Source organism: Zalophus californianus, chromosome 2, assembly GCF_009762305.2.
Source record: "Zalophus californianus isolate mZalCal1 chromosome 2, mZalCal1.pri.v2, whole genome shotgun sequence".
Lineage (NCBI taxonomy): Eukaryota > Metazoa > Chordata > Mammalia > Carnivora > Otariidae > Zalophus > Zalophus californianus.
Window position 1 is genome coordinate 108,868,792 of NC_045596.1, and position 20,168 is coordinate 108,888,959.

The following is a 20,168-nucleotide window of genomic DNA, read 5'->3' on the forward strand; positions in this document are numbered from 1 at the left end:
TGTTAGTGTATAAGAAAGCAACTGATTTCTGTGCATTGATTTTGTATCCTGCCACATTACTGAATTGCTGAATGAGTTCTAGTAATTTGGGGGTGGAGTCTTTTGGATTTTCCACATAAAGTATCAAGTCATCTGTGAAGAGAGAAAGTTTGACTTCTTCTTTGCCAATTTGAATACATTTTATTTCTTTTTGTTTTCTAATTGCTATTGCTAGGACTTCTAGTACTATGTTGAACAATAGTGGAGAGAGTGGGCATCCTTGATGAGTTCCTGATCTTAAGGGGAAGGCTCTCAGCTTTTCCCCATTGAGGATGATATTTGCTGTGGGTTTTTCATAGGTGGGTTTTATGAACTTGAGCAATGTTCCCTCTATCTCTATACTCTAAAGAGTTTTAATCAGGAAAGCATGCTGTATTTGTTGCAGTTCTTATTTATATTATGGAATCCCAAACAAATAAGACTAATGTATACTCAGGCATAAAGTTTTCTTTTTTTGTTAGTTTCACGTTTTTATTTAAATTCTTGTTAGTTAGTATATAGTGTAACATTGATCTCAGGTGTAGAATTTAGTGATTCATCACTTTCATGTAACACCTAGGGATCATCACAAGTGCCCTCCTGAATACCCATTACCCATTTAGCCCATCTCCCACCCACCCCCCCCAGCAACCCTCAGTTTGTTCTCTATAGTTAAGAGTCTCTTATGATTTTCCTCCTTTCTCTCTCTTTTTTAGTTCCTTCCCCTATGTTTATCTGTTTTGTTTCCTAAATTCCACATATGAGTGAAACCATATGGTATTTATCTTTCTCTGACTGACTTATGTAACTTAGCATAATACACTCTAGTTCTATCCACATTGTTGCAAAAGGCAAGATTTCATTCTTTTTTGATGGCTGAGTAGTATTCCATCATGTATATTTATCACTTCTTATCTATCCACCCATCATCGATAGACCTTTTGGCTTTTTCCATAATTTGGTTCTTGTTGATAATGCTACTATAAACATGAAGGTGCTTGTGCCCTTTAGAATCAGTATTTTTGTATTCTTTGGGTAAATACATAGTAGTGCAATTGCTGGGTTGTAGGGTAGTTCTATTTTTAAAGGCATAAAGTTTTCTTGTGATCTGAATAGTTTCAGAAGCAAAAATTTAAGTTAATATTTTGACAAGTATGCACTTAAATTTTGTTTTTATGTACAGGGTCAAGATTATGAATGACTGTATTAAATACATCTATACATTTGTCATTGAAAATATAACATCCCAAGTTAATTCTCATCAGAGTTTAGAGTAAAAAACAAAACAAAACAAAACACTTTGTTTTTCTGTTGCTATTATGTGAGTCATTTTATTGGAATGTAAGATTGGCATAATTCATTTTGATTCCATTTTTCACAGAATGGTGAAGGCATTGAGTTAATGTTTATGTTCAAAAGTTTATGCTTAATGCAACTAAGGATTTTTAGTAAATTTAGCTATATGGCCCTTTATTAAGTCTACTTTGCCTTTTAGTCTTTATTTTCAAAGTATTTGCTACATTCATGATATTATAATCAATGTGATTGTATTTTAATTTACTTTATGAGCCTTTGTAAGAACATTTAAAACATGAGCGCTGTGAATTGTGTAAAACTGTTGAATCACAGACTTGTACCTCTGAAACAAATAATACATTATATGTTAAAAATAAAAAGAAGAAGATAGCAGGAAGGGAAGAATGAAGGGGGAGAAATCGGAGGGGGAGACGAACTATGAGAGACTATGGACTCTGAAAAACAAACTGAGGGTTCTAGAGGGGAGAAGGGTGGGGGGATGGGTTAGCCTGGTGATGGGTATTAAAGAGGGCACGTTCTGCATGGAGCACTGGGTGTTATATGCAAACAATGACTCATGGAACATCACATCAAAAACTATTGATGTAATGTATGGTGATTAACATAACATAAAAAAACTAATGATGTATTGTATGGTGACTAACATAACATAATAAAATAAAGTTAAATTAAAAAAAATTGACATTGGTTACCTAGAACTAAAAAATGTGTATCTCTACAGTTTCTTGAAAATTATACTGAATAAACTTACCCGGTTGTCTAACCAAGAAGAGTTGTATTACCTTGTGTAAGCTTTCAACAGAAATGCTCATTTTTAATCCAAATCAGAGTATTTCAAAAAGACTTGGACTAATTTGGAAGGGTTTTCCAAATTATCTAAAGAGCCAGGATGAAATAATTGTAAGTTTTCCTTTGCTTCTTCCAAATAATTGTAAAAAGTTACACATAATACCTGGAAATAAGAAAGATGATAAATGTGACTTATGTTTTCCTACAAACTAGACCTCAAACAAATGAAGATTATCTCTGTTTTTAAAAGAAACATATTAACAAATTCCATATAGTATATTTTAATTGGATAATTTTGTCTTTACACAAGCTATTCTTTTTGATGGACTTACTGAAATGTTGTCAATCTGGGCCATCAACGAAAATTACTTTCTTGTTCCTTAAGTAGTTCTAATAGGTAGCTTTTCATATCCTTATTATCTTTTTGTTTGTTTGTTGTTTCTTAACACCCTTAAACACTAATTAACATGGCAGTAAATCTATACTCATTTGTTTTTTCCAAAATTAGTCTTTTGTGGATCCCTGTGGCAATTTCTTTTTTTTAAAAGCTGAAACTGATTATTTATTTTCACAAAACTTATGTATAATGGGTCTTAGAGGATGCAAGTTTGTACATGAAGTCCTGACTGAGTAAAATTTATCAACTCCGGCTTTGCTTTCCTGTATTATAGCCATTAGCCACATGTGGATATTTAAATTAAAATTAATTAAAAGAAAATAAAAATTCAGTTCTTCTGTATTACTAGCTACATCTCAAGTCTCAGTAATGAGTTGGGGTTAGCTGCTATTACATAGGACAGCACATATATGGAACATTTTCATCATTAGATAAATTTTTATTGTATAACATTTGACTTGATAGCAATTATATTGGAAATTTTCTGTTTAAAATCATGGCTTTACATGACAGCATTATACAAAATATAATTAGCCTGCTCTTTCCCTCTGTGTTTAACTGAAGGCTTTTTAGGTTGTTAAGAATATATTTATAAATCTCAGAAAAAAAAAGGCAACAGAAGCAACAAACACTCTTGGTAATTTGTCTTCTGAAAAATACCCTGTTTAAGAGTATTTGTTCAAGGGGCACCTAGGTGGCTCAGTTGGTTAAGCATCTGCCTTGTGCTCAGGTCATGATCTCAGGGTCCTGGGATCAAGCCCTTGGGTAGATTTCCTGCTTAGCAGGGAATCTGCTTCATTGAAAAAAAAGTACATAGAGCTTCTAAGGGACCAAAACCATACTTATTTGAGTGTTAATTGTCTTTATTAATTCCTGTTCAAATGGCTATTGAGCACAACATACAAGGTTTTTTTTTTCTCCATATATTCTTCTGACAGAAGATTCATTATTCATTTCATTCAGCCATTTTTTCAACCAAAAAAATGTATTGAAAGCCACAGAGAAAACTTTGTGAGGAATATGAATATTAGGTCAGCTATAGAACTATCCCTTGGAAGTCTAATAATCCCATATAGGTTAAGATATGTAAACACATACACACAGACACACACATACAGGATTGAATGTAGGAAGAATTAAGTGCCATAAGAAAGAATATATAAAGAATATATTTATATATGTGAACACACACACACACATATACACATAAATACATATGTGCATATGGATATATTGAATATCATGTATGTACATATATACATATATGCCACCATCCTAAGTTATATATGTATATCTTAACATATTGTCTGGCACAAAGAAAATCTTCAAATAAATTTTACTATTATTACTTATATTACAAATTGAGAATTCAAAGATGAGGAGTTTACTTGTAGGTGTGTAACACAGCAGTCTTGTAGATTAATAAGACTTATTTGAGCTGGGTACTTAAGAAGATATCCAGCAGTTTATTAAAAATTGAACAATGACAGTGAGCAAAGAAAATGCAGTAAATCTATCAGAGTATTAAATAATACATTTTATCCATCCAAGGGAAGGATTTTCATAGAAAATAAAATATGAGCTGAAGCAACAGTAAATATGCTTCTATAATATTAGTAAGATAAAAAGAGGCTTGTTTCACATTCACTTAAATTCTTCAAATGAAACAACTAACTGCAAGTAATTGCAACACAGCCCTTCTTGGTAGATCTCCAAAAGCATAAGAGAGAATTCATGATCTACTTCTTTAATCCTTATCTTCATTCTATGTCTCTTACTCAGTGGTTTAAGGTAGAAACTCAGAAGTTATTTCACCTTGTCCCTCATAGTTCGTCCTTAATATGGCATTAATCCTCAAGCCTTATTGAATCTGTGTTTTAAACCTATCTGGTTCCCTTCATCCTCACTACCTTTATTGTATTCTGTGTCTTTTACATCCCTTGTCCTATTTAATCCTAACTACTAGCAGAATGCTCAGCTTTCTAAATAAATCTCCCTACTTCTACTCTTCCATCACTTGAATGTATTAGATAAATAGGTTTTGCAGTGCTTACTCTGCTCTACCACAGCAGTGTGGAATTAGGTTTTGATTAGCAAATGCCTGAGAAATGGTAGGCTTCTTCCAGCAACAAGTTTATTTTGCTTTGAAGAATAATACAAGATAGACTGCAACATCATTTTCAGAGCAATAGGACAGCAGAGTGCCCATGTCTTCCAGTTCCAGATTTTGTAATCCGGTGACTCTGATACTGGACGTGTGTACTCAAAAGTGACAAGTATGGGCAGATGAAAACTATTTCACCTCAGGGAAGCCATCATTTTGGGGGATCCCTCATCTTTCATAATAAACTAGGCATTCGGCCCCTGTTCAGAGGTAGTAGATTAATTCTTATTCTCTTGTTCTAATGCATCTTATCAATTTTGTTTATTCCCTATATAAAAAAATTATCTCGACAAAGAAGCACACATGCTTGATCTGTAGAACATAGTCTTTGACTAGAATATCAAATATTTTCAATCTTATAAATGTACTCTCATACAAATTTCTTGAATTGGTGATAGAAGAAGAATTAAACCAAGGGTCAAATTTTTAGGCATTATTGAGGGTAGGAAAACCCACAGAAACAGTTATTGTTAACCTTTTACTTACAAATCTTAAAAAAAATCTTTTGTGTTGTCAATTCCCTCTAGACCTTTCTACAGTTTCTCACCTGAACTATAAAACTCCTCAGCATGTTATGGAGAGCTCTCTGGTCTCAGTTATTGTTCAAGCTGTGTTTCCAACCAATATGCAGGCTTCTTTCTTTTCCCTCACATTTTATATGTCTCAGCCATTTGGAATTAGTTTCTTCTCCTAGCAGTAGGCCTTTGCATGCAGTGCATCTCCTCCCAAAATGCAATCCTCTTTCTTCTGTAAACTCAACCACTATCTCTCACCCAACAACCTCTCCTAGGTCTTACTAGAACAGGGTTAATGTTGTGTTTTGCTTTCTGCATGGCGCTCAGTACTACTTTTATTGTAACAATTATCACTATATTGTAACATTTAGTAACACATAATTTAAAACATCATTTATAAACCATTTCATATTGTTTAAGATATTAGAAATTAATTAGCAGTTTCCAGTTTTTACTCTCTCTAACTAAAGGGCAAAGGGCTACTAGGTTTAAACTTTAGGAAACATAAGTTGACTAGATATCAGGAAACTCTCCTTCACAACAGAGACTGAAGAACTATATAACTCAGTTAAGAAAGTGTCTTTTCTAGCTCTCTTTAAAGAGAATGTTAGTAAGTAAGCCAATAAAGGAAGAATAATAACATGTACCATTAGAGACCACAGACTAAATCGATACATTTCAAACACAGAAGAATGCCAGGTTTAAAGAAGGAGGGGTTGGGAGGAGGAAGGAGAAGAAGAAGGGGAAAAGAACAAGAAGGGTAGAAGAAGAGTCAAGCTTAAAAGTGAGAAATGAAAATCACTGTCTCTGTCTCTCTTTCTCACACAGACAACATGCACCCCAACACACATAATACCTAAGATCTGTAATTATTTTCTTTAAAAATAATTTTTTTGACACTAGAAGTTAGAGAAATAATGTTCTTTGGAAGATGAAATGCAATTATGGTAAAGTATTGGAAATATATGATATTACATTATGTGTTTAAGTTGAAAGCTAAGGCACTGCCAAAGAAGACTGCAGAAGTCTTCTTGGTAACTTTCAAAGGACCACAGTAAATAGGAGACATCAAAGACTTAAATTATTTTATTTTTATTTTTTATTTTTTTTCCATTTTTTTAATTATGTTATGTTAATCACCATACATTACATCATTAGTTTTTGATGTAGGGTCCCATGGTTCATTGTTTGTGTATAACACCCAGTGCTCCATGCAGAGCGTGCCCTCTTTAATATCCATCACCGGGCTAACCCATCCCCCCACCCCCCTCCCCTCTAGAACCCTCAGTTTGTTTCTCAGAGTCCATCATCTCTCATGGTTCGTCTCCTGCTCTGAGATTTTATTTGTTTATTTGACACAGAGAGAGAGAGAGAGCACAAGCAGGGGGAGTGGCAGGCAGAGGAAGAAGCAGGCTCCCCACTGAAGAAGGAGCCCCATGCAGGGCTCCATCCCAGGACCCTGGGATCATGACCTGAACCAAAGGTGGATGCTTAACCAACTGAGCCATCCAGGTATTCCTTAAAGACTTCAATTTTTTTTAAAAGAACAAAAATCTTCAAAATATTGACTACATAATCTCCAAACAAATTGAAATTGTTTTTGAATTCTGGAATTAATTTTAAAAGAATAAATAGCTGGTTGGTGAATATTAAGTAAGAGGAAGTAGAAATCACATAGAAGGAAAATGTAATTCACTCTTTCTAAATTGACCTGCAAGACAAAAGTAAAAAGGATAATTTGTGACATAAGCAGAACTAAAATAAAATCTCATCAGGTCACAACTAATGAGATAGACATGTATAGAGGGCCATTGACAAATGTACACCAGTTTATAAGACAGTTGAACCTGAACAACATGTTCACTTGAATATAGCCATTGTTGTTTTAACGTTTTAATTTATGGGTACACTGTTTCAAATATGACATAATCATGAAATCTATTTTATATTAGATTATATTAATGCAAAATAGAGTCCAAAATAAAGAGATGCTAGTTTTATAGTACTATACATTGGCAAACTACAACTGAAATAGTATCTTAAGTGCTGAAATATTGTTTTATTTCTTCACTCTATAAAATCCTACAAGGATGTTTTCTTTTTTTTCTTTTTTTATTTTAAACTTTTTTTAAAGATTTTATTTATTTATTTGACAGAGAGAGACACAGCGAGAGAGGGAATACAAGCAGGGGGGAGTGGGAGAGGGAGAAGCAGGCTTCCCACCGAGCGAGGACCCCAGTGTGGGGTTCGATCCCAGGACCCTGGGATCATGACCCAAGCCGAAAACAGATGCTTAACAATTGAACCACCCAGGCATCCCAAAATCTTCAAGGATGTTTTCAAAAATGAGTGTATCCAGAACAGAGGGAATGAAAACTCAGAAGCTCACATGACTTCATGCATATGTTAATTCATGGAGCACAGTTACAAAGAATATATATGTAAAATGTAGGGATTATTATTCCTTCTTTTTGTTTCTTTCTTTTTTTTCCTTTTTACTATTATATCTGTGTTACCTAAGCCTAAAGAAATATTTGATGAATGAATAGGTAAACCCATTTTGTTAATTTTCATTCTTGACACAGTTCTCAGCTACTAAAAGCACATACATCCACTCTGACTAAATGTTATAACTTTCTCAGGCTTGAAAGTTTAGAGATAAATAAGGCTATATTGCAGGAAAGGTCTTTCTGACATATTTAAGGATATTTTTGGAAAAAAGTTGTTTCTTGGTATGATCGATCTTGGAAGAGGATATTTTATTATTTTTATTATTTGAAGGATGTCATGAAAAAGAATTGGACTAGGTCTGTTTTTTTTCCATAATATGTCAGAGTCAGGACCAAAATCATTATCTACTAGAGGCTTTATGTTTTTTCATTATAAGTGACATTTGTAAACAATTTATTTGTTTGTTTTAATGGGAGCAATGCTATTTTTATATCATGTAGAATTTCCTGTCAAAGGAAGTTTTCATCAAGAATGTAAGCAAGGGGGCACCTGGGTGGCTCAGTTGGTTAAGCGACTGCCTTCGGCTCAGGTCATGATCCTGGAGTCCCAGGATCGAGTCCCGCATTGGGCTCCCTGCTCAGCGGGGAGTCTGCTTGTCCTTCTGACCCTCCCCTCTCATGCTCTCTCTCTATCTCATTCTCTCTTTCAAATAAATAAATAAAATCCTTAAAAAAATAAAAGAATGTAAGCAAGGGACGCCTGGGTGGCTCAGTCAGTTAAGCATCTGCCTTCAGCTTAGGTCATGATCCCAGGGTCTTAGGATTGAACTCCACATTGGACTCCTTGCTCAGAGGGGAGCCCGCTTCTCCCTCTGCCTCTGCCTGCCACTCCCCCTGCTTGTGCTCTCTCTCTCTGACAAATAAATAAAATCTTAAAAAAAAAGAATGTAAGCAAAATAATTCTATATAATGAGGGTTATAGAAAAAATTAAAGATCTGAATAAAGTGTTGATATGCCAACCTATTTTACATGAATATCCAATGACTTCAGTGTGCATACTTTTATATATCTTAAAACAGAAGAGATTTTACACTATGAAAATGAAGCTTGTGAATTCCATAAACGGATACCCACTGAACCCTTAATTTTGCTGAGTGATGTTAATTCTTGGGTATGGCACTTTCCCATATCACATTAAACAAAATATAATTTAATGCATCAAATCTCACATAATGTAGTGATTCTTCCTTTTGCACTCATGATAATTGGTATATGTGGGTTTTTTCTCTTTTTTTGTTCTTCAAAGGATCAACTTTTGATTTCATTGATTTTTTTTTAATTGTACATTTTCACATTTTCTACTTTATTGGTAGTCATCCCGTAAGTCTTCTTTGTATTTATTTGGATTTAATATGATTTTAATTTCTAGCCTTTTAAAGTTGATGTTTTAATATTTGATTTTTTTCTCTTTCTTCTTTTCAATGTTAGGTATTTAAAGCTACATCTCTCTCTCTATGTACAGCGTTAGCTATATTCCATTGTGATTTGCGTTTGCATTTTCATTCAGTTTAAAATATATTTTTAAAATTTCTTCTTTGACCATGCCTTACTTGGATTGTGTTGGTTCATTTCCAAATATTTAGATTTTCCACATACTAGTGTATTTTTGAATTCTACATTGATTCCCTCATCATTAGAGAACATATACTGCAAAATTTTAATATTTTTAATCTTATTGTGTTGTGTTTTGTGGCCTAGTTTATGGTCTGTGTTTGAAATTTGATAAGTGAATAAATATTTAATGACTGCTATATCTAATTTGTGAATTTTAACATTCATCAATATTTTTATAACTTTTTATGTTAATTCTTGAAGACTGTTTTTAAATTAAGTAAACCACACCTGCATTCTTTTGGTTGACATTTACCTTAGGCATTTTTAAATTAAAATAACAAATAATGATATATTTAAACCTAGAGAAAAGTGCACCATGTGCCTAAATCTAACCAATGTTAAAGGTATATGCAAGCCATGTGCATTTGCAAGCTTTACCTCAGGTATTTTTTAAAAGTAATCATATGTTACACATAAGTTAAACCCTCCATCCCAACATCCATTCCCTTTCTTCAAAGGTATCCACTTTGCAGAATTTGATGTGTGCCTTTCTTGCCATGTACATTCACATCCCCAAATAATGTGTTATTGTTTTGTGTATTTCAAAACTTTGTATAATTTATATTCTGTATCTCTGTGATTTCTTTTTTTTTTCCCACCCAGCATTACTTTTTTCTTGTGATTCAACTATTTTGATTTATGGAACTCCAGGTCATTCAGTTAAAATTCTATAAAATATAAGATAATTTAAATAAATCATAATTGATTGTGATCACCTGGATTGTTGGCTATTATTATTTTGTAAATAATGTAATAAATAAACATCCTAATATATGTCCAACCCAAGAGATATGCAAGAGATTCTCTGGGATATATTTCTATATAGTTGAAGGGTCACAGGCAGGTACATCTTTAGTTTCACTGGACATCATTCAGTGGCTCTTTAAAACGTCTGTTTGTATTTACACTCCCACAAACAATTTATGATGAATCCCTTTAACCTACATCTTTGACAACACTGGGTTTAATATTTTGAAATATTTGTCATGTTCTCAAGTTTTTCTGTCTCAGTAAATATTCTGATTTTCCCTCAGGTGGGAGCTCAAATTTGGGGATCATTTATCCCAGAGGAGCCTATTTCAACTACAAGCTGAAGGACTTTTATGTTTCATTTTACAGGCTTTCCAGGGTGGTACTTCTCTCTCTTTATCTGTCATTTAGGTTTTGGGTTTTTACTGCAACTTTTGAATACAAGCTTCCCTACGCTCCTCAAAAAGGAGAAAATCATTCCTGTCATATTAGTCAAAAGTAGGTTGGAGTTTGTACTAACTCGTCTTCAAATCCAGATCAATGTAAGAGGGTTAGGTCATAATCTTATTTGTGATCTGTGTAGTTATTAACTATTTTGAAATGTCAACAATTTCTATCTCAACTGGGGTTCCCACTTAGGACCCATGGTTCATTTATAGAAAATACAACAAAAGACTAACTCACTATCTTAATTTTATGAAACATTTTTCATATGATTTCTAAATGCTTCTTTTTTTAAGATTCTATTTAAAAGTTTAAATTTATTTTAAAATCTCTGAGGTGATATAAAAACTGCTAACAAATTTGGGTTGAAAGATATTTAAGTATTTGGTTTGCTTAATAGCAGTCTTTATTACTTTTTACAGTAGATTATGATTACTTTTTTACAAATATGGGTATGTGTTTTTAATAAGTTCTCATAAAATTATGTAAAGTGGTGATCATACCCTCCATTAGGCTCCTTCCCATTACACTTAATCTTCTGTAGCCAATATTCAAAACTCCTGAGTGTTTTATCACCTTTGAGCATACTTTGAATTACTTTCCCCCTTTTTAAGCACAGGTATGGATTCCTATTTCAAAGAACTCAACCTATTCCAGTAGCCTGTTATCATTGCATTTCTTTTTCTTTTTTTTATTCATTGCATTTTCTTATTTTATTGGGCTTATATAAATTAAATTTTATAGAAAAGTATCCCTTTCAAATCTCCTCTCTACTTTATTAGGATAAAGATTTTATGTTTTTTTATTAAGCTTTAAAAAAATAAAAAAATTATTTCATATGCACTTTTTATTACTAAAGATGTTTATCTGTGTCTTTTTAAAATCAATTTATCAAAATACTTGTCATTTTATTAGGTTCGTCAAAAACCCACCTTTTTTCTTTTTAATTTAATGTCTTTACTCTGTTTTCTAGTTTATTGAATTTTTCTAAAGTTATCTAATTTGTCGGAATACACTTGTTCACGTTATTCTCTTATGATCCTTTGTACTTCTATAAGGTTAGTAGCAGTGTCTCTTCTTTCACTTCTGATTCTAGTAATTTAGCTCTCTCTCTATGTAGAATCAGTATTTTGTTTAATAATTTTTTCTCTACTGTTTTTAGTTCTCTATTTTATTAATTTCTATTTTAAACTTTATCATTTTCTTCTTTATTGTTGCTTTTAAGTTTAGTTTGCTTTTCTGTTTCCAGGGTCTGATTGTTAAGATTTAGGTTACTGATTTCAATCTTTCCTAATATAGATACCTATAGCTATATAGATTTTTTTCTAAGTACTGCTTTAGCTGCATCCCATAAGTTTAAATATGCTATAGGTCTGTTTTTATTCATTTCCAGGTATTTTTTGATTTCCCTTTTGTTTTCTTTTTTGACCATATGTTACTTAGAAGTGTGTTGTTTCATTTCAGCATGTATGTGAGTTTATGAAATTCTTTTTCCTGTTTATTTCTAATTTCATTCCATTGTGATAAAAGAACATACTTCATATTATTTCTGTCCTTCTAAATTTATTGAGGTTTTTGTTCATTTGTTTGTTTGTTTTTTTAATGGCCTAATATATGGTCTATCCTGGGAAATGTTCCATGTGGACTTGAGAAGAATGCATTTTTTTTTGTTGTGTGAACTGTTCTCTGTTACATCTATATTGTCTGTTGATTTATTGTATTCTTCAAATCTTTTAATTTTCATATTCTACTTGTTCTAAGCATTATTGAAAGTGGGATATTAAAGTCTCCAACTCTTACTGAATTGTCTCTTCATTTGTTAGTTTTTGATTCATGTACTATGGTGCTGTATTAATAGGTAGATATATGTTTATAATATATCTTCCTGATGACCATTTAATCACTCTAAAATGTCCTTCTTCATCACTAGCAACTTTTTTGTTTTTTTGTCTATTTTATGTAATATTTGTATAGCCTAGCTAGCATTTTTGTGGTTACTACTTGCAAGAAATATCCTTTACATCCCTTTTCCCATATCTCTTTGTATCTTAAAATCTAAAGTGTAACTTTTATAGACAGCATAGTGTTGGATCATATATTTTATCAAGTCTGACAATGTCTTACTTTTCATTGGATTATTTAATCCATTACCATTTGATATTATTATTGATGTTGCCAGATTTATGTTTTCTATCTTTCTTCTTGTTTTCATAAGTCTCATGTATTTATTCTTGATCCTATATTCATCCTTTTCTGCTTTCCTTGGCATTAAATAAATATTTTTAATGTAGCATTTTAATTTTTATTTCATGGTTTTTCACCATATTTTTTGAGAATTGTTTGTTTGATGATTGCTATGGGTTTAACATTAATATATACATCTTAACTAATTAGAATTAACTTCAGGTTTATACTAACTTAATTCCAGTGATGTATAAAATATTACTTTTATGTAGCTTGATTCCCTTCCTTCTCTCTTTTTTGTTACTATTCAGTTCTTAGCAGAGACATTCAACTCTACTTTCTTTTTATGTTTGAGTCTTATTTTATCTTATTAAAATCAGAGTCTTCTTAATACTTTTTTTGAGAGTTAGAAAATTTCAAAAATTCATCCTGGGAATCAGGAAAAAGCACCCCCCAAATGGGGATTTTCTTTTCATTTCAATAATCTCAGGTGAGCACCCAGTGGTTTTCTGATAGTCCCTCAGATGATTATTTCCCATTTTACTTAAATGTCCTGTGTCCCATATAAATCAAGAATGAATGATATATCATAGTATGGGAATTTTAGATCTACTTTCTTACATTTCTCTTAAGGTCACTATTAAGACTAGTTTGCCAAAAGGACTAACCTCTTGGTTCATTCCTACATATTCTTATGGTTCCATTCAAGGTATAATGGAAGTAAATATTAAAGTGATAGTTTGACTATTCTCTGGTTGTATAGAAGTCTATTTTACAGATGACTTCATTCAATTGTAATTACAAATAAACAGTTATATTATTTAATTTTAACTTGAAGAGTCACAGTTTTCTTTGCCAGTGACACTTCAAATATCAATTAGTATATTAATTTCTGCAACATGTTCATCACCTAGAAGTGCAGGAGCAGTTAAAAAGAATGAAAAGTTAAATAATAAAAATGTGACTGAAATATATGAAAATGAAACTTTAAATTGTCAAGAATCCTGAGTGTAGGTGTCTGGGTGGCTCAGTTAGTTAAAGCATCTGACTCTTGATTTCATCTCAGGTCATGATCTTAGGGTCCTGGGATGAGCCCTGTGTTAAGCTCCATGCTCAGTGTGGAGTCTGCTCCTCCCTCTCCCTTTGCTCCTCCCCCTGCTCACTTGTGCTCTCTCTCTCCCTCCAGTTCTCTCTAAAATAAATAAATAAAATCTTAAAATAAATAACAAATAAATAAAATTAAGTAAATTGTCATGAACCCTTTCATTTTGTTTTCGGATATGCATTCCATTGCATAAAATGAAAAGTTTATAATTTTTTTTCTAAAATAATCTTACATATGACCAAGAAGTTGCCTCATCTCTATAATTTTTTAGACAATTTGTAATTAAATATAATCAAAAGAATAGTATCAAATATTTTCATCTTTCACAAGCATTCTTCAAAATTATCACGTAAGCAATCCAATTTCTAGACTCACAAAACCAGGTCTCCATGTTTAAAGTGGTAGTCAGGCTCTCATCAAATTAGACTTGTGGAAATCTGCAGAGTCCACGAAGAAGCCAATTATATCAAGCTTTCCTTTTTATAACTGAGTAATATTATATTAGGGTTTTTGTTTTATTTGGATAAATGTCCATTGTGGAATTACTGGATCATATGATAATTCTACTTTTAATTTTTTGAGGAACATTCATACCATTTTCCATAGTGACTGCACCAATTCGCTTTCCCATCAACAGTGCACGAGAACTCTTTTTCTCCATATCCTTGCCAACACTTACTACTTCTTGTTCTTTTAATTCTAGCTATTCTGGCAGGTATAAAGTAGTGTCTCATTGTGGTTTTGATTTGCATTTCCCTGATGATTAGTAATGCTGAACATCTTTTCATGTATCCTTTTGCCATTTATTTGTCTTCTCTGGAAAAATGTCTATTCAAGTCTTCTGCCCATTATATATTCAAACTATTTGTTTTTGGAGTTGAGTTGTATAACTTCTTTATATATTTAGGATATTAACCTCTTATTGAATATAACATTTGGAAATATCTTTTCCCATTCAGTAGGTTGCCTTGTCATTTTGTTGATGGTTTCCTTCACTGTGAAAAATTCTTGGGGCGCCTGGGTTGCTCAGTCATTAAGTGTCTGCCTTGGGCTCAGGTCATGATCCCAGGGTCCTGGGATCGAGTCCCACATCGGGCTCCCTCCTTGGCAGGAAGCCTGCTTCTCCCTCTCCCACTCCCGCTGCTTGTGTTCCTGTTCTAGCTATCTCTGTCTCTGTCAAATAAATAAAATCTTTTAAAAAAATTATTTTTTGGGGGGTGTAGTTCCAATAGTTTATTTTTGCTTTTGTTTCCCTTGCATGAGGGGACATATCCAGAAAAATCATTTCATAGCTAATGTCAAAGATATTACTACTTACGTTTTATTCTAGGAGTTTTGTAGTTTCATGACTCACATTCAGATCTTTAACCCATTTTGAATTTATTTTTGTGTATGGTGTAAGAAAGGCATTTTTTTTTAGAAAGGCATTCTTGATTATTCACAATCTTATTAAATAAAAGAACCAAGAAATGTGAATATTTTCATTTCATTACAAAGGATGTTCCTGTATCAACTGATGGTTTACTAGATTCTTCTAATCATCAGGCTGATATAACATTCCCTCAAGAAAAGGGCATGAAAAAATGCTTTTTATACACTAACACAGGATGATACCAAAAAAAAGGAAATCACCTTGCTTATCCAATGACTCATCAAAACTGGATTTTAGGAAATATTTTGATATATTCATTAGCATTTGGTAAGCGATGAATATATTTTCATTGTGAAATGGTACTTGAGAGGTAAGGTTGTATTTACAGCCAAATAAACAAGATACAATAAAATAATAAAATTCTACACCATGGACTAGACCAAATATAAACTGGTGGTCAAGGTGATTTGTTAATAAGATTTTTTTATTCTTATTAGGCTTAAGAGATCTTTTCTGGTTTAGATTTCTTTTCTCCTTAAAATATCTTTGAATTATGGTATTGTCCTGGCTGCTAAAGACCTTAATCCCAAAAATATAATATGCGACCACAGTTTGGCCCAGATTATGCTTTTCCAAAAGCATATATATTATGACTTACATATATTATGTAAGTCTTACATATATTATGACTCCAGAATTCATTACTGTCCAGAATATTTTCTTACCCAATGTGAATTCTATATGTTTCTATCTTGCACAAGATAGCAAATTAGTAGGAACTGAAGACTCCTCAGATTTCATTATAGGTTACTTCAATACCAGTAAATATGACAATTTAATGGGAAAAATGTTATTTTAATTCTAATTTTCATATCCTACATTTTGACTCATGTAAATGAGACACATGGTATCTAACAATTTTGTTGGGCTGTACACTAATGCAACTACTATATTCACAAGTTTTGGGATACTTTTTCCAAATTTTCTTCCTTCATGTAACCACTATTTATTCATTTTCTTATATTAGAAGTGCCTTTTTGTATGTTCAAATTAATGCTGTCCATGTTAATGTGAGTTTCCCAAACCGAACAACTTATGTCATAAAAGTAAAAGATTTGTCTGTAGCAAAATTGTTCTCATTGAAATGATAGTGAAAGAGAAATAAATGTCTTAAAAATTTTTCTGCTGCTATATATATTTCAGTCACTATAAATAAGACCTGTTGTGAAATGTGTAAAACTAGTTTCAAGGATGTGTGAATTTAAAACACTGGTATGTTGCCTTAGTCTAAATGGTAGTCAATAAAAAATTGTAAATATTTTCTACTGACTTTGAGTTTAGTTTGTGCTTTCTGTCCTAGCTTACTAAGATAGGTGATTAACCTTAGATCTTCTTTTTGATTAAAGTCTCTAAAGCTATACATTTCTCCATAAGCATTGCCATTAGCTAAGTCCCATAGCACTTGTTATATTGTTGTTCAGTATCATTTAGTTCAAAATATTTTAAAATTACCTTGAGATTTCTTTTGTTAAAAGTCATAATTACTTAGAAATATAGTCCCTAATTTCCAAATATGTGGAGCTTAATATTTCAGTTCAGATTAGTCATATTTCATGGCTCAATATCCACAAGTGCTAAATGATTATCACATTAGACAATGTGAGTGTAGGGGATCCTCTTTATAAAATACGGGTGAAGCTAGACCATAGTGTTTCAAATTGCATTTTCAAATAATTTGTCTTTATTTCTCCATTAGGTGCAAGGAAAGTGGAAGTTGCAAGGCCGATCTAAACTTCCACACAGAATACATTTTTTTGTTGCATTACTAGAGATCAAATAATATTTCAAAAATATTGTCTATTTTATACAAATAAATATATATCTGTATAGTATAGGAAAAAGTCAAGAAGAACACTTATAAACTGTTAACCCCAGTTGTTTCTAGGGTAGGAAATGAGATAAAAAAGGCACAGGATATTTACTAAATATTTTAGACTGAATTAGAAAAATCAATAAATTTACTGTTATGAGCACTACTTCTGCTATTCTTGCTTAGCAGAGCTAAAGTACTCAGACTGGTCTATTTGATCTTATCTAATCCCAGAAAAACAGATTCAAGTGAAAAAGAAATAGTGGGGTATACTATTTTTGGAAACATATTTAAAATACATTTTCCTTGCATTAGAGTTTTCAGGGAAAAAAATTTTGTAAAATCATTTTGGCCATTCCTAACAAGGTATGATGCTGTCTTGAGCTGATTTAACATAGAGATAACCTAGTCAAGTAAAGATAAATACAATTCTAAGCAATTGTAATATTTTCCATTATTAAGGAAACATTAGGCAGTTTCTCACAGGTACAAACATGTTGCTATTGGATAAAGGAAATCATTACAGTTTCTCCAAAGACAAAAGGACAGAAGTTGCTATCCTCAATCCTGGAATTACAAAGCTGTTTAACCAATTATTTACTTGTTTCATCTGATACACGTAACAAATGCCATCTACATTCCAAAGTTGGAAAAATAGTTTTAAAATAAACATACTATTTGCCATTTAAGACCAGCAACATATAAATGGACTTGATTTATAACCACCTAGTCTCATTTTTGGTGTAACTCATGAAATATTGTATAATACAATAAACATTTATGTCTATACTTTTCCATTGACAAAGACCACACATGTTGAGTTCAGAGGATATAAGCAATTCATGGAGCATTATTCATTGATATTTCCTTCAGTGGAATCTGGAGTTGCTACACAGAATAGCTACATGCATATACTTCCACTACAATGGAGAGTTGTATGAAAAAAGGGGATACAGATACTGTTAGTGTCCTGACTGTAAAGAAGTCATAACCCCTCAACAAAGTTAGAACATGCAGCCCAGAAAATATATCATAATCTTTGAGAAGAAAAAATAGGATACACATAATTTCATTGGGAGCAGAACTCAGTTATATTCCCATATTCTGGAATAAGAGCTGTTTATACTTGGGTCTAAAGATGTCCATATATACAAAAGTCGTAAACTCTGGCCAAGAAACCAAGAAAATGATAATCAGACATGGCTGGATTGTTGGAGACTAGTGGTAGATATTACTAGAAGGGAATCCCCTTATGTTTTACAGAACTCGACTGATACAGAACATTAAAGCAATATTCAACTCAGAGAAGCAAAAGGCAAACTCAGAGCAGGTATATATGTTTGAAGTGCTTACTCACATAAACATATGATTTTTCTATTTTACCAATTCAATAGTTAGAAAACAGCATATGTTTGACCCACAGAAATTAATTTTATTTAATTTTTATTTTTTAAAATATTTTATTCATTTATTTGACAGAGACACAGCGAGAGAGGGAACACAAGCGTGGGGGCGCGGGAGAGGGAGAAGCAGGCTTCCCACGGAGCAGGGACCCCAGTGTGGGCCTCGATCCCAGGACCCTGGGATCATGACCTGAGCTAAGGCAGACACTTAACGACTGAGCCACCCAGACGCCCCCAAAAGTTGATTTTAAAGATGACCAAACAATTGTGTTATGGAGACCTCAATTTTGACTATATATTCAGCTTTGTTTCAGGCATAGATACAAATTGCATTAAATTACATACTGATGTTTTGTAATTTCAGAGGGAGCTTACAAATAAAGAGCATGCACTTAAAAGTCAGGATATCTATATTCATATAGTATGGGCTAGATAGTACTTTCCTGTCACATTTTCAGTATCTGCTAATTGTATTGCCAAGTTTTAAATCAACTAATTATGTAAAGTGCTCAAAATTATGCATCGTGCATAGTAAGCATTAGATAAGTGTTACTGTTATGTTTATATTTTGCACTGCATTATCAGTTAATCATATAATTATTTCTAATGGAAAGAAATCAAAAGTTAAATGTGCTTGGTATGTAGATATTTAAAAATACATTTGCATTAGTTGTTTTTCCTTTAATATTTCTATCAAGAAATAGAAACAAAAGAGAATTAAATGAAAGAAGCCCTGCTTGAGTGTTTTACCAGAAAGAGAATTTCCCATGTTAGGGAAAAATAGTTTGAGATGTATGAAATTTGAGTACATAATCATAAGTATATTTGAAAATCATTTCATGTTTATGTCCCATAACATTAGTCACTCTTCTTTCAGCCTTTTATTTATTCATTATCAATTTGACTGCATTCTTAGCGATAACCACCCTTGACTTATGTATTTTTCTGTATGTTTTCTTTACTAAGTGTGTTTTCTTTGATCTTTTCAGTCTATTAGAGGTATGATGAGGCCTAAATTAATACAGAATAATGCTCTCTACCTCCCACATGTGAACCAAAACATTTTTTTTTTCAGTGCACAAGATAGTAAAATTGGGCAGTGATATGGTCAAGAGCAAGCCAAGAAATTTCACCAAGAAGCATATACCAGAAGAAATAAATACACCTGTGCATGGAAAGAGGTGTAGAGATGTGCATAACAACATGATATTTTTCTTATAATAGCTTTATTAAGGTATTATTTATATACCATAATTTTTACTCTTTTAGACTTTATAATTCAGTGGTTCTAGTACATTTACAGAGGTGTGCAAATATCAACATTACCTAATTTTAGAACATTTCATCACCATAAAAAATTGCTATATATTAGAATTCACTGGCAAACAATAGTCTATTTTCTGTCTCTATATGAATTTGTCTATTAAAGAAATTTGATATAAATGGAATAATACAATAGATCTTAATTTATGATTTTTCACTTAGCATAGAGTTCTCAAGGTACATCCATGATGTGCCATGTATCAGCATTTCAGTCTTTCTATTGACAAATGATATTCCATTGTATGAATATACCATGTTACTTTTAATTCATCACATGACTGACCTTGTGTTTTTTCTATTCTTAGGCTTTAATGAATAACACTACTCTGAACATTCATGTATAATTTTGTATATTGACATATATTTTTATTACTCTTGGGTATCCTTAGTAG